This window comes from Camellia sinensis, unplaced genomic scaffold (genome assembly GCF_055761805.1).
Source record: "Camellia sinensis isolate YWXY unplaced genomic scaffold, ASM5576180v1 Unanchor4, whole genome shotgun sequence".
Classification (NCBI taxonomy): Eukaryota; Viridiplantae; Streptophyta; class Magnoliopsida; order Ericales; family Theaceae; genus Camellia; species Camellia sinensis.
Window position 1 is genome coordinate 17,417,501 of NW_028129277.1, and position 15,000 is coordinate 17,432,500.

Below are 15,000 nucleotides of genomic sequence, written 5' to 3' on the forward strand. Positions count from 1 at the left end.
CAGCCCGCATGCCTTGCTACGGCGTCGCCCAACATGCCATGCCACGGCCTCGGCCCGCATGCCGTGCCACGGCCTCGGCCCGCATGCCATGCCATGCCACGGCCCGCATGTCTTGCCACGGCGTTGCCAAACATGCCATGCCACGGCCTCGGCCCGCATGCCTTGCGACGGCGTCGCCCAACATGCCATGCCACGGCCACGGCCCGCATGCCATGCCACGGCCTCGGCCCGCATGCCATGCCACGGCCTCGGCCCGCATGCCTTGCTGCGGCGTTGCCCAACATGCCATGCCACGGCCTCGGCCCGCATGCCTTGCCACCGCGTTGCCCAGCATGCCATGCCACCGCGTTGCCCGGCGTGCCATGCCTTAGCCTTGGCCAACATGTCGAGCCACGGCCTCGGCCCGCATGCCATGCCATGCCACAGCCCGCATGTCTTGCCACGGCGTTGCCAAACATGCCATGCCACGGCCTCGGCCCGCATGACGTGCCACGGCCTCGGCCCGCATGCCGTGCCACGGCCTCGGCCCGCATGACATGCCACGGCCTCGGCCCGCATGCCTTGCCACGACGCCGCCCAACTTTCCATGCCACGGCCTCGGCCCGCATGCCATGCCACGGCCTCGGCCCGCATGACATGCCACGGCCTCGGCCCGCATGCCTTGCTACGGCGTCGCCCAACATGCCATGCCACGGCCTCGGCCCGCATGCCATGCCACGGCCTCGGCCCGCATGACATGCCACGGCCTCGGACCGCATGCCTTGCTACGGCGTCGCCCAACATGCCATGCCACGGCCTCGGCCCGCATGCCATGCCACGGCCTCGGCCCGCATGCCATGCCACGGCCTCGGCCCGCATGCCTTGCTGCGGCGTTGCCCAACATGCCATGCCACGGCCTCGGCCCGCATGCCTTGCCACCGCGTTGCCCAGCATGCCATGCCACCGCGTTGCCCGGCGTGCCATGCCTTAGCCTTGGCCAACATGTCGAGCCACGGCCTCGGCCCGCATGCCATGCCATGCCACGGCCCGCATGTCTTGCCACGGCGTGGCCAAACATGCCATGCCACGGCCTCGGCCCGCATGACGTGCCACGGCCTCGGCCCGCATGACATGCCACGGCCTCGGCCCGCATGCCTTGCTACGGCGTCGCCCAACATGCCTTGCCACGGCCTCGGCCCGCATGCCATGCCACGGCCTCGGCCCGCATGACATGCCACGGCCTCGGCCAGCATGCCTTGCCACGACGCCGCCCAACTTGCCATGCCACGGCCTCGGCCCGCATGCCATGCCACGGCCTCGGCCCGCATGACATGCCACGGCCTCGGCCCGCATGCCTTGCTACGGCGTCGCCCAACATGCCATGCCACGGCCTCGGCCCGCATGCCATGCCACGGCCTCGGCCCGCATGACATGCCACGGCCTCGGACCGCATGCCTTGCTACGGCGTCGCCCAACATGCCATGCCACGGCCTCGGCCCGCATGCCACGGCACGGCCTCGGCCCGCATGCCTTGCTACGGCGTCGCCCAACATGCCATGCCACGGCCTCGGCCCGCATGCCATGCCACGGCCTCGGCCCGCATGACATGCCACGGCCTCGGACCGCATGCCTTGCTACGGCGTCGCCCAACATGCCATGCCACGGCCTCGGCCCGCATGCCATGCCACGGCCTCGGCCCGCATGACATGCCACGGCCTCGGACCGCATGCCTTGCTACGGCGTCGCCCAACATGCCATGCCACGGCCTCGGCCCGCATGCCACGGCACGGCCTCGGCCCGCATGCCTTGCTACGGCGTCGCCCAACATGCCATGCCACGGCCTCGGCCCGCATGCCATGCCACGGCCTCGGCCCGCATGACATGCCACGGCCTCGGCCCGCATGCCTTGCGACGGCGTCGCCCAACATGCCTTGCCACGGCCTCGGCCCGCATGCCATGCCACGGCCTCGGCCCGCATGCCTTGCCACGACGTCGCCCAACTTGCCATGCCACGGCCTCGGCCCGCATGCCATGCCACGGCCTCGGCGCGCATGACATGCCACGGCCTCGGCCCGCATGCCATGCTACGGCGTCGCCCAACATGCCATGCCACGGCCTCGGCCCGCATGCCATGCCACGGCCTCGGCCCGCATGCCATGCCACGGCCTCGGCCCGCATGACAGGCCACGGCCTCGGACCGCATGCCTTGCTACGGCGTCGCCCAACATGCCATGCCACGGCCTCGGCCCGCATGCCATGCCACGGCCTCGGCCCGCATGCCACGGCACGGCCTCGGCCCGCATGCCTTGCTACGGCGTCGCCCAACATGCCATGCCACGGCCTCGGCCCGCATGCCATGCCACGGCCTCGGCCCGCATGACATGCCACGGCCTCGGACCGCATGCCTTGCTACGGCGTCGCCCAACATGCCATGCCACAGCCTCGGCCCGCATGCCGTGCCACGGCCTCGGCCTCGGCCCGCATGCCTTGCTACGACGTTGGCCAACATGCCATGCCACGGCCCCGGCCCGCATGCCATGCCACCGCGTTGCCCGGCGTGCCATGCCTTAGCCTTGGCCAACATGTCGTGCCACGGCCTCGGCCCGCATGCCATGCCATGCCACGGCCCTCATGTCTTGCCACGGCGTTGCCAAACATGCCATGCCACGGCCTCGGCCCGCATGCCTTGCTACGGCGTCGCCCAACATGCCATGCCACGGCCTCGGCCCGCATGCCATGCCACGGCCTCGGCCCGCATGCCTTGCGACGGCGTCGCCCAACATGCCATGCCACGGCCTCTGCCCGCATGCCATGCCACGGCCTCGGCCCGCGTGACATGCCACGGCCTCGGCCCGCATGCCTTGCCACGACGTCGCCCAACTTGCCATGCCACGGCCTCGGCCCGCATGCCATGCCACGGCCTCGGCTCGCATGACATGCCACGGCCTCGGCCCGCATGCCTTGCTACGGCGTCGCCCAACATGCCATGCCACGGCCTCGGCCCGCATGCCATGCCATGGCCTCGGCCCGCATGACATGCCACGGCCTCGGACCGCATGCCTTGCTACGGCGTCGCCCAACATGCCATGCCACGGCCCCGGCCCGCATGCCTTGCCACCGCGTTGCCCGGCGTGCCATGCCACCGCGTTGCCCGGCGTGCCATGCCTTAGCCTTGGCCAACATGTCGTGCCACGGCCTCGGCCCGCATGCCATGCCATGCCACGGCCCGCATGTCTTGCCACGGCGTTGCCAAACATGCCATGCCACGGCCTCGGCCCGCATGCCTTGCCACGGCCTCGGCCAACATGCCATGCCACGGCCTCGGCCCGCATGCCATGCCACGGCCTCGGCCCGCATGACATGCCACGGCCTCGGCCCGCATGCCTTGCTACGGCGTCGCCCAACATGCCATGCCACGGCCTCGGCCCGCATGCCATGCCACGGCCTCGGCCCGCATGCCCTTCTACGGCGTTGCCCAACATGCCATGCCACGGCCTCGGCCCGCATGCCTTGCCACCGCGTTGCCCAGCATGCCATGCCACCGCGTTGCCCGGCGTGCCATGCCTTAGCCTTGGCCAACATGTCGTGCCACGGCCTCGGCCCGCATGCCATGCCACGGCCTCGGCCCGCATGTCTTGCCACGGCGTTGCCCAACATGCCATGCCACGGCCTCGGCCCCCATGCCTTGCCACCGCGCTGCCCAGCATGCCAATGCACCGCGTTGCCCGGCGTGCCATGCCTTAGCCTTGGCGAACATGCCACGCCACGGCCTCGGCCCGCATGGCTTGCCAGGGCGTTGCCCAACATGCCATGCCACGGCCTCGGCCCGCATGTCTTGCCACGGCGTTGCCCAACATGCCATGCCATGCCACGCCACGGCCTCGGCCCGCATGCCATGCCACGGCCTCGGCCCGCATGCCATGCCATGCCACGGCCTCGGCCCGCATGCCATGCCACGGCCTCGGCCAGCATGCCATGCCAAGGCCTCGGCCCGCATGCCTTGCCACGGCGTTGCCCAGCATGCCATGCCACCGCGTTGCCCAGCGGGCCGTGCCGCGGCCTCGGCCCGCATGCCTTGCGACTGCCTTGGCCAGCGTGCCATGCCACAGCGTGCCATGCCTTAGCCTTGGCCTACATGCCATGCCACTGCCTTGGCCAGCATGTCGTGCCACCGCCACGGCCAGCATGCCATGCCGGTCCGTTGCCCAGCATGCCACGGCCGTGGCGGCATGGCAAGCCACGGCCTCGGCCAGCATGCCATGCCACGGCCTCGGCCAGCATGCCATGGCACTGTCTTGGTCAGCATGCCATGCCATGGCACCGCCTTGTCCAGCACGCCGTGCCGCAGCGTTGGCCAGCATGCCTTGGCCGGCATGCCATGCCAATGCCTTGGGCCAACATGGCGTGCCACGGGCTGGGCCATGCCGGTCCGTTGCCCGGCATGCCACGGCCGTGGCGGCATGGCAAGCCACGGCCTCGGCCAGCATGCCATGCCCCGGCCTCGCCCAGCATGCCATGGCACGGTCTTGGTCAGCATGCCATGCCATGGCACCGCCTTGTGCAGCGTTGGCCAGCATGCCTTGGCCGGCATGCCATGCCAATGCCTTGGGCCAACATGGCGTGCCACGGGCTGGGCGAGCACGGCATGCCACGGGCTGGGCGAGCATGCCACGCCACGGCCTTGGCTAGCAGCAAGGCATGCCACGGCCTCGGCGAGCATGCCATGCCATGCCAAGGCCAAGGCCAAAGCCAAGGCCAAGGCAGTGGGCAAGGCCAAGTCCCTGTGCAAGGCATGGCCAAGGCCAAGGCAAAGGCCAAGGCCGCGGGCAAAGGCCAAGGCCGCGGGCAAAGGCCAAGGCCAAGGCCAAGGCCATGGCGTGCCACCGCCTCGATCGATCTTTTTGAACATGATTCTTTTATAATCTTACCCAAACCGTGCAACACAATTAAAAATGCACTACAATCAATTTTAAATGTCATTCCCTATTTTTTTGCAATTTTTCTGGAGCTTTTCGAATTTTTAAAGCCCTTATTTGGCATAAAAAAATCAAAATAAAATAAAAAAAATGAAAAAAATAATTTAATAATTTCTATAATTACTAGTGAATCATCCTTTAATTATGGGAATTTTTCCATAATTTTTTGACTATTTTTATTAATTTTTATTATTTTTTAAGTATTAATATCGAAATAAATTAAAATAAAATATTTTCTGTAAAAAAATATTTTTTTTAATTTTTTTTATGGTGTATTAAATTATTTCCTACAACTTTCATGTTGAAAGTTTTGGCAAAAAACCATTACTTTTTAAAAAAACCCCATTATGACTCCTCGAACATGCTTGATGTTTCCTCCTGCCAGATTGAAAAGGGCTTAACAGGCTATTATAAGGGGGGGGCACCTCCCTTGCCCAGGGCAAGGCAGTGGCAGGTACGCCCCATGTTGGGCGCGGCCTGGGCTGCGGCCTTGGGTTACATGCACTGCGGCTCGACCGCGGCCTGGGCTGCGGCCTGGGGCGGCTCGGCCGCGGCCTTGGGCGGCCTGGACCGCGGCCTTGGGCGGCCTTGCGCGGCCTGGGCGCGGCCTTGGGCGGCCTGGGCGCGGCCTTGCGCGGCCTGGGCGCGGCCTTGGGCGGCCTGGGCGCGGCCTTGCGCGGCCTGGGCGCGGCCTTGCGCGGCCTGGGCGCGGCCTTGGGCAGCATGGCGTGGCATGCGCGCGGGCGTGGGCGGCCTGGCATGCGCGCGGCATGGGCAGCACGGCATGGCATGCGCACGGCCTGGGCGGCCTGGCATGCAGCCGGCCTGGCATGCCCGCGGCGTGGGCAGCACGGCATGGCATGCGCACGGCCTGGGCGGCCTGGCATGCAGCCGGCCTGGCATGCCCGCGGCGTGGGCAGCACGGCATGGCATGCGCACGGCCTGGGCGGCCTGGCATGCAGCCGGCCTGGGCAGCACGGCATGGCATGCGCACGGCCTGGGCGGCCTGGCATGCCCGCGGCGTGGGCAGCGTGGCCTGTGCGAATACCGCGCGCGTGGTCTTTTGACCACGGTGCGCGTGTTGCGCGCATGGTCGCGCACGCCTTTGCACGCCTTCGCACGCAACGCACGTCTAGTGATAAGAACCGCAGCCAAGGCAGCCCAGCCAAAGCCAGCAGCATGCCAAGCCAAGGCCAAGGCCAGCAGCATGCCATGCCACGGCCAAGGCAGCCCAGCCAAAGCCAGCAGCATGCCATGCCAAGGCCTAGGCCAGCAGCATGCCATGCCACGGCCAAGGCAGGCAAGCCAAAGCCAGCAGCATGCCATGCCAAGGCCAAGGCCAGCAGCATGCCATGCCACGGCCAAGGCAGCCCAGCCAAAGCCAGCAGCATGCCATGCCAAGGCCTAGGCCAGCAGCATGCCATGCCACGGCCAAGGCAGGCCAGCCAAAGCCAGCAGCATGCCATGCCAAGGCCAAGGCCAGCAGCATGCCATGCCACGGCCAAGGCAGCCCAGCCAAAGCAAGCAGCATGCCATGCCAAGGCCTAGGCCAGCAGCATGCCATGCCACGGCCAAGGCAGGCAAGCCAAAGCCAGCAGCATGCCATGCCAAGGCCATGGCCAGCAGCATGCCATGCCACGGCCAAGGCAGCCCAGCCAAAGCCAGCAGCATGCCATGCCAAGGCCAAGGCCAGCAGCATGCCATGCCACGGCCAAGGCAGCCCAGCCAAAGCCAGCAGCATGCCATGCCAAGGCCTAGGCCAGCAGCATGCCATGCCACGGCCAAGGCAGGCCAGCCAAAGCCAGCAGCATGCCATGCCAAGGCCAAGGCCAGCAGCATGCCATGCCACGGCCAAGGCAGCCCACCCAAAGCCAGCAGCATGCCATGCCAAGGCCTAGGCCAGCAGCATGCCATGCCACGGCCAAGGCAGGCCAGCCAAAGCCAGCAGCATGCCATGCCAAGGCCTAGGCCACCAGCATGCCATGCCACGGCCAAGGCAGCCCAGCCAAAGCCAGCAGCATGCCATGCCAAGGCCAAGGCCAGCAGCATGCCATGCCACGGCCAAGGCAGCCCAGCCAAAGCCAGCAGCATGCCATGCCAAGGCCTAGGCCAGCAGCATGCCATGCCACGGCCAAGGCAGGCAAGCCAAAGCCAGCAGCATGCCATGCCACGGCCAAGGCAGCCCAGCCAAAGCCAGCAGCATGCCATGCCAAGGCCAAGGCCAGCAGCATGCCATGCCACGGCCAAGGCAGCCCAGCCAAAGCCAGCAGCATGCCATGCCAAGGCCTAGGCCAGCAGCATGCCATGCCACGGCCAAGGCAGGCAAGCCAAAGCCAGCAGCATGCCATGCCAAGGCCAAGGCCAGCAGCATGCCATGCCACGGCCAAGGCAGCCCAGCCAAAGCCAGCAGCATGCCATGCCAAGGCCTAGGCCAGCAGCATGCCATGCCACGGCCAAGGCAGGCCAGCCAAAGCCAGCAGCATGCCATGCCAAGGCCAAGGCCAGCAGCATGCCATGCCACGGCCAAGGCAGCCCAGCCAAAGCAAGCAGCATGCCATGCCAAGGCCTAGGCCAGCAGCATGCCATGCCACGGCCAAGGCAGGCAAGCCAAAGCCAGCAGCATGCCATGCCAAGGCCATGGCCAGCAGCATGCCATGCCACGGCCAAGGCAGCCCAGCCAAAGCCAGCAGCATGCCATGCCAAGGCCAAGGCCAGCAGCATGCCATGCCACGGCCAAGGCAGCCCAGCCAAAGCCAGCAGCATGCCATGCCAAGGCCTAGGCCAGCAGCATGCCATGCCACGGCCAAGGCAGGCCAGCCAAAGCCAGCAGCATGCCATGCCAAGGCCAAGGCCAGCAGCATGCCATGCCACGGCCAAGGCAGCCCACCCAAAGCCAGCAGCATGCCATGCCAAGGCCTAGGCCAGCAGCATGCCATGCCACGGCCAAGGCAGGCCAGCCAAAGCCAGCAGCATGCCATGCCAAGGCCTAGGCCACCAGCATGCCATGCCACGGCCAAGGCAGCCCAGCCAAAGCCAGCAGCATGCCATGCCAAGGCCAAGGCCAGCAGCATGCCATGCCACGGCCAAGGCAGCCCAGCCAAAGCCAGCAGCATGCCATGCCAAGGCCTAGGCCAGCAGCATGCCATGCCACGGCCAAGGCAGGCAAGCCAAAGCCAGCAGCATGCCATGCCACGGCCAAGGCAGCCCAGCCAAAGCCAGCAGCATGCCATGCCAAGGCCAAGGCCAGCAGCATGCCATGCCACGGCCAAGGCAGCCCAGCCAAAGCCAGCAGCATGCCATGCCAAGGCCTAGGCCAGCAGCATGCCATGCCACGGCCAAGGCAGGCCAGCCAAAGCCAGCAGCATGCCATGCCAAGGCCAAGGCCAGCAGCATGCCATGCCACGGCCAAGGCAGCCCACCCAAAGCCAGCAGCATGCCATGCCAAGGCCTAGGCCAGCAGCATGCCATGCCACGGCCAAGGCAGGCCAGCCAAAGCCAGCAGCATGCCATGCCAAGGCCAAGGCCAGCAGCATGCCATGCCACGGCCTAGGCCAGCAGCATGCCATGCCACGGCCAAGGCAGCCCAGCCAAAGCCAGCAGCATGCCATGCCAAGGCCTAGGCCAGCAGCATGCCATGCCACGGCCAAGGCAGCCCAGCCAAAGCCAGCAGCATGCCATGCCAAGGCCAAGGCCAGCAGCATGCCATGCCACGGCCAAGGCAGGCCAGCCAAAGCCAGCAGCATGCCATGCCAAGGCCAAGGCCAGCAGCATGCCATGCCACGGCCAAGGCAGCCCAACCAAAGCCAGCAGCATGCCATGCCAAGGCCTAGGCCAGCAGCATGCCATGCCACGGCCAAGGCAGGCCAGCCAAAGCCAGCAGCATGCCATGCCAAGGCCTAGGCCACCAGCATGCCATGCCACGGCCAAGGCAGCCCCGCCAAAGCCAGCAGCATGCCATGCCAAGGCCAAGGCCAGCAGCATGCCATGCCACGGCCAAGGCAGCCCAGCCAAAGCCAGCAGCATGCCATGCCAAGGCCTAGGCCAGCAGCATGCCATGCCACGGCCAAGGCAGGCCAGCCAAAGCCAGCAACATGCCATGCCAAGGCCTAGGCCAGCAGCATGCCATGCCACGGCCAAGGCAGCCCAGCCAAAGCCAGCAGCATGCCATATCACGGCCAAGGGCAGCAGCATGCCATGCCACGGCCAAGGCAGCCCAGCCAAAGCCAGCAGCATGCCATGCCATGGCCTAGGCCAGCAGCATGCCATGCCACGGCCAAGGCAGGCCAGCCAAAGCTAGCAGCATGCCATGCCAAGGCCAAGGCCAGCAGCATGCCATGCCACGGCCAAGGCAGGCCAGCCAAAGCCAGCAGCATGCCATGCCAAGGCCTAGGCCAGCAGCATGCCATGGCACGGCCAAGGCAGCCCAGCCAAAGCCAGCAGCATGCCATCTCAAGGCCAAGGCCAGCAGCATGCCATGCCACGGCCAAGGCAGCCCAGCCAAAGCCAGCAGCATGCCATGCCATGGCCTAGGCCAGCAGCATGCCATGCCACGGCCAAGGCAGGCCAGCCAAAGCCAGCAGCATGCCATGCCAAGGCCTAGGCCAGCAGCATGCCATGCCACGGCCAAAACAGGCCAGCCAAAGCCAGCAGCATGCCATGCCAAGGCCTAGGCCAGCAGCATGCCATGCCACGGCCAAGGCAGGCCAGCCAAAGCCAGCAGCATGCCATGCCACGGCCTAGGCCAGCAGCATGCCATGCCACGGCCAAGGCAGCCCAGCCAAAGCCAGCAGCATGCCATGCCAAGGCCTAGGCCAGCAGCATGCCATGCCACGGCCAAGGCAGCCCAGCCAAAGCCAGCAGCATGCCATGCCAAGGCCAAGGCCAGCAGCATGCCATGCCACGGCCAAGGCAGCCCAGCCAAAGCCAGCAGCATGCCATGCCAAGGCCAAGGCCAGCAGCATGCCATGCCACGGCCAAGGCAGCCCAGCCAAAGCCAGCAGCATGCCATGCCAAGGCCTAGGCCAGCAGCATGCCATGCCACGGCCAAGGCAGGCCAGCCAAAGCCAACAGCATGGCATGCCAAGGCCAAGGCCAGCAGCATGCCATGCCACGGCCAAGGCAGCCCAGCCAAAGCCAGCAGCATGCCATGCCAAGGCCTAGGCCAGCAGCATGCCATGCCACGGCCAAGGCAGGCCAGCCAAAGCGAGCAGCATGCCATGCCAAGGCCTAGGCCAGCAGCATGCCATGCCACGGCCAAGGCAGCCCAACCAAAGCCAGCAGCATGCCATGCCAAGGCTTAGGCCAGCAGCATGCCATGCCACGGCCAAGGCAGGCCAGCCAAAGCCAGCAGCATGCCATGCCAAGGCCTAGGCCACCAGCATGCCATGCCACGGCCAAGGCAGCCCAGCCAAAGCCAGCAGCATGCCATGCCAAGGCCAAGGCCAGCAGCATGCCATGCCACGGCCAAGGCAGCCCAGCCAAAGCCAGCAGCATGCCATGCCAAGGCGTAGGCCAGCAGCATGCCATGCCACGGCCAACGCAGGCCAGCCAAAGCCAGCAGCATGCCATGCCAAGGCCTAGGCCAGCAGCATGCCATGCCACGGCCATGGCAGCCCAGCCAAAGCCAGCAGCATGCCATATCAAGGCCAAGGGCAGCAGCATGCCATGCCACGGCCAAGGCAGCCCAGCCAAAGCCAGCAGCATGCCATGCCATGGCCTAGGCCAGCAGCATGCCATGCCACGGCCAAGGCAGGCCAGCCAAAGCCAGCAGCATGCCATGCCAAGGCCAAGGCCAGCAGCATGCCATGCCACGGCCAAGGCAGCCCAGCCAAAGCCAGCAGCATGCCATGCCAAGGCCAAGGCCAGCAGCATGCCATGCCACGGCCAAGGCAGCCCAGCCAAAGCCAGCAGCATGCCATGCCAAGGCCTAGGCCAGCAGCATGCCATGCCACGGCCAAGGCAGGCCAGCCAAAGCCAACAGCATGGCATGCCAAGGCCAAGGCCAGCAGCATGCCATGCCACGGCCAAGGCAGCCCAGCCAAAGCCAGCAGCATGCCATGCCAAGGCCTAGGCCAGCAGCATGCCATGCCACGGCCAAGGCAGGCCAGCCAAAGCGAGCAGCATGCCATGCCAAGGCCAAGGCCAGCAGCATGCCATGCCACGGCCAAGGCAGCCCAACCAAAGCCAGCAGCATGCCATGCCAAGGCTTAGGCCAGCAGCATGCCATGCCACGGCCAAGGCAGGCCAGCCAAAGCCAGCAGCATGCCATGCCAAGGCCTAGGCCACCAGCATGCCATGCCACGGCCAAGGCAGCCCAGCCAAAGCCAGCAGCATGCCATGCCAAGGCCAAGGCCAGCAGCATGCCATGCCACGGCCAAGGCAGCCCAGCCAAAGCCAGCAGCATGCCATGCGAAGGCCTAGGCCAGCAGCATGCCATGCGAAGGCCTAGGCCAGCAGCATGCCATGCCACGGCCAACGCAGGCCAGCCAAAGCCAGCAGCATGCCATGCCAAGGCCTAGGCCAGCAGCATGCCATGCCACGGCCAAGGCAGCCCAGCCAAAGCCAGCAGCATGCCATATCAAGGCCAAGGGCAGCAGCATGCCATGCCACGGCCAAGGCAGCCCAGCCAAAGCCAGCAGCATGCCATGCCATGGCCTAGGCCAGCAGCATGCCATGCCACGGCCAAGGCAGGCCAGCCAAAGCCAGCAGCATGCCATGCCAAGGCCAAGGCAGCCCAGCCAAAGCCAGCAGCATGCCATGCCAAGGCCTAGGCCAGCAGCATGCCATGCCACGGCCAAGGCAGCCCAGCCAAAGCCAGCAGCATGCCATATCAAGGCCAAGGCCAGCAGCATGCCATGCCACGGCCAAGGCAGCCCAGCCAAAGCCAGCAGCATGCCATGCCATGCCTAGGCCAGCAGCATGCCATGCCACGGCCAAGGCAGGCCAGCCAAAGCCAGCAGCATGCCATGCCAAGGCCTAGGCCAGCAGCATGCCATGCCACGGCCAAGGCAGGCCAGCCAAAGCCAGCAGCATGCCATGCCAAGGCCAAGGCCAGCAGCATGCCATGCCACGGCCAAGGCAGGCCAGCCAAAGCCAGCAGCATGCCATGCCAAGGCCAGCAGCATGCCATGCCACGGCCAAGGCTGCCAGCCAATGCCAGCAGCATGCCATGCCAAGGCCTAGGCCAGCAGCATGCCATGCCACGGCCAAGGCAGCCCAGCCAAAGCCAGCAGCATGCCATGCCAAGGCCTAGGCCAGCAGCATGCCATGCCACGGCCAAGGCAGCCCAGCCAAAGCCAGCAGCATGCCATGCCACGGCCAAGGCAGCCCAGCCAAAGCCAGCAGCATGCCATGCCAAGGCCAAGGCCAAGGCCAGCAGCATGCCATGCCATGCCACGGCCAAGGCCAAGGCCGAGGCAGCCCATCCGAAGCCAGCAACATTCCATGGCAAGGCCAACGCAGCCCAGCCAAAGCCGGCGGCATGCCATGCCAAGGCCAAGGCCAGCCGCATGTCTTGCCACGGCCTTGTCCCGCAGCGTGGCGTGCCTTGGCCTTGGGCTAGAACATCGCATGCCACGCCCTTGGCAAGCAATCCTGTCCCTCGTGTAATTGCCATTTGGTTTGGCTTTGACTTACGTATATGTTGCCCTGCGAAATGCTTGTCCCTCGGGTAATAGCCGGTTTGGTTGCCTTTGACTTGCGAACACGTTGCTAGTGCTTTCCCCAGTGGAAGCTTGTTGGGAAAAGTATGTCCCTCGGAAGTTGCCTGTTGCGTTTGTTATTTGCATTCGAGCTATCCGATGCTTGCTGGGTTTCTCTAAGAGTTTTTGCACGTTCGTCGGGCTTTTTAATTATTTATTTACTCATAAAAATTATAATAAAATAAATTAAAAATAAAAAAATAATTAAAAAAATTACTATAATTACTAGTGCCTCATCTTATAATTGTTGGAATTTTTCTAGAATTTTTTGAGTATTTTTAGTAATTTTTATTATTTTTTAAGTATTAAAATTGAAATAAATTAAAATAAAATATTCCGGTGGCCAAATATTTTTTTATAATTTTTTTTATGGTGTATTAAATTATTTCATACAACTTTCATGTTGAAAGTTTTGGCAAAAAACCATTACTTTTTAAAAAAACCCCATTATGACTCCTCGAACATGCTTGATGTTTCCTCCTGCCAGATTGAAAAGGGCTTAACAGGCTATTATAAGGGGGGGGCACCTCCCTTAAGGCTGGCCAGCATGGCCAGGCCACAGGCCACGCCTATGCCTAGGCGGGCGCTTGGCACATGCCATCGCTTGGCTTGTGGCATTGGCTTGTGGCATCGAAACTACATAGCCAAGCACGGGATGCGTCGAGTGGCGGCCCGCGGCGGTGGCGGTGGCACGTTGGCCTAGGGCAGCATGCCATGCCACAGCCTTGGCCAGCAACATGGCATGCCAAAGCCTTGGCCAGCAGCATGCCATGCCCTGGCCTTGGCAAGCATGTCATGCCACGGCCTTGGCCAGCAGCATGCCATGCCACGACCTTGGCCAGCAGCATGCCATGCCCCGGCCTTGGCCAGCATGTCATGCCACGGCCTTGGCCAGCAGCATGCCATGCCACAGCCTTGGCCAGCAGCATGCCATGCCACAGCCTTGGCCAGCAACATGGCATGCCAAAGCCTTGGCCAGCAGCACGCCATGCCCCGGCCTTGGCAACCTTGCCAAGCCACGGCCATGGCCAGCAGCGTGCTATGCCCCGGCCTTGGCCAGCAGCGTGCCATGCCACGACCTTGGCCAGCAGCTTGCCATGCCCCGGCCTTGGCCAGCATGTCATGCCACGGCCTTGGCCAGCAGCATGCCATGCCACGGCCTTGGCCAGCAACATGGCATGCCGCGGCCTTGGCCGGCAGCATGCCATGCCGCGGCCTTGGCCGGCAGCATGCCATGCCGCGGCCTTGGCCGGCAGCATGGCAAGCCCAAGCCTTGGTCAGCAGCAGCATGCCATGCCAACGCCTTGGCCAGCAGCATGCCTTGCCACGGCCTCGGCCATCAGCATGCCTTGCCACGGCCTCGGCCATCAGCATGCCTTGCCACGGCCTCGGCCATCAGCATGCCTTGCCACGGCCTTGTCCAGCAGCATGGCATGCCCGGCCTTGGCCAGCAGCATGTCATGCCACGGCCTTGGCAAGCATGCCAAGCCACGGCCTTGGCAAGCATGCCATGTCCCTCGGGTAATTGTACAAGTTGCCTTGCGAAATGCATGTCCCTCGGTTAAATTGCCATTTGGTTGGCTTTGGCGTGCGAACGAGTTGCCTGTGCTTTCCTTGTGGAAGCTTGTTGCGAGAAGTATGTCCCTCGAAAGTTGCCTGTTGCGTTTGTTATTTGCATTCGCGCTAACCGGTGCTTGCTCGGCCTCTCTAAATGTTTTCGCGCGTTCGTCGGGCTTCTTGGTCCTTCGGGGGGTGATTCGTTTTGGGGGGCTGGTGCACAGTGTACGTCGTGGCGCGTGAGTTGTGTTCGGTTTGTGCGAGTTGGACGGATCCCTGCCTGTGCAGCGAACTCCACTGGTGCATTCCTCCATGTCCCTCGGGTTGTCTTCGACTCGCCTTCGGGTTGCTTGCGCTTCCCTAGTGGAAGGTGCCTTGCGAAAAGCGTGTCCCTCGGGTAATTGCCATTTGGTTGGCTTTGACGTTCGAACGAGTTGCCTATGCTTTCCTAGTGGAAGCTTGTTGCGAAAAGTATGTCCCTCGAAATTTGCCTGTTGCGTTTGTTATTTGCATTCGCGCTAACCGGTGCTTGCTCGGCCTCTCTAAATGTTTTCGCGCGTTCGTCGGGCTTCTTAGTCCTTCGGGGGGTGATTCGTTTTGGGGGGCTGGTGCACAGTGTACGTCGTGGCGCGTGAGTTGTGTTCGGTTTGTGCGAGTTGGACGGATCCCTGCCTGTGCAGCGAACTCCACTGGTGCATTCCTCCATGTCCCTCGGGTTGTCTTCGACTCGCCTTCGGGTTGCTTGCGCTTCCCTAGTGGAAGGTGCCTTGCGAAAAGCGTGTCCCTCG